The following is a 1,028-nucleotide window of genomic DNA, read 5'->3' as shown; positions in this document are numbered from 1 at the left end:
GCACAAAGAAAAACTTGAAACTGCCAGCTAATCTATAGTCTGGTGAAGGAAGCCTCTGAACTGTCACATTGTTTAAGTAGTGCTCTGTGTATTATAATAAAAAACAATTTAAAAAATATTAAGGGAAAGAATGAAAGAAATTGATTGGTAATTGTCTTTTTGCTTGCAGTGAAAGGAGAATATTAATACAATTGCATTATTATGAAATATTCTGCGTGTAAGAAATTGTGTTATTGTTTATTCAGTTTACCTTGTGCCGTTTCTTTTTCTGGGTCCATCACTATATTTATTTTAATTATATATCTCGTCTTCTGAAAGCTTCTCCTTCTGTTAATTTTACGAAAATATGACCGTGGACTTCTTTTCCTTAACTTCAGTTGTAGATGGAAGCAGCCAACTCCAGGGAACACCAGTGCCTCTCAAGATGATGTAAAATATCAATGAATTCTTCTTAACTTGATTCTATTTCACTTTAATAAAATCACTTAATACTGTTATTAAGTCTTATCTTATGCAGAAACACATATGATACAAAAGACTTGTAGCCCGTCATACTCCAAGCATTACAGCGTAACAAAACTTCTACATACCAGAGAGTGAAACAAAATCATGTACAAAAAAGTGAATGATGTTTTATGGTCATTTGTCTACGCTTTAATGTGCATTCATAACTAATGTTTTTGCTGAGGTTCATAGTCGGTCTTTGATTACATCGTTATCGCTGTTTCATTTATTAATAAATTTTAACTTTCCATATCCGGGGGGGTCTTTCACCATGTACCTACACATCTGATATATCAGTAATGTTAGAGTCAAAACCTGTAAGCAGTTCACTAACTTTATCTCTCATAGCTCTTTTACTTTGATAAAATATGCTAATTCCTTCACTACTTTGATATGTGACCTTCATTGAAGGTGGTTCCTTTGTTTGGCTTCCCTTAAGCAAGAATACCTATTCGCTGATTTCAATCCAAAAAAGCTTCAGCTTTAACACCAACTACTACAGTAATTTTCGCATTAGCGATCCC

This window comes from Schistocerca cancellata, chromosome 2, assembly GCF_023864275.1.
Source record: "Schistocerca cancellata isolate TAMUIC-IGC-003103 chromosome 2, iqSchCanc2.1, whole genome shotgun sequence".
Classification (NCBI taxonomy): domain Eukaryota; kingdom Metazoa; phylum Arthropoda; class Insecta; order Orthoptera; family Acrididae; genus Schistocerca; species Schistocerca cancellata.
Note: the sequence above shows the minus strand (reverse complement) of the source record.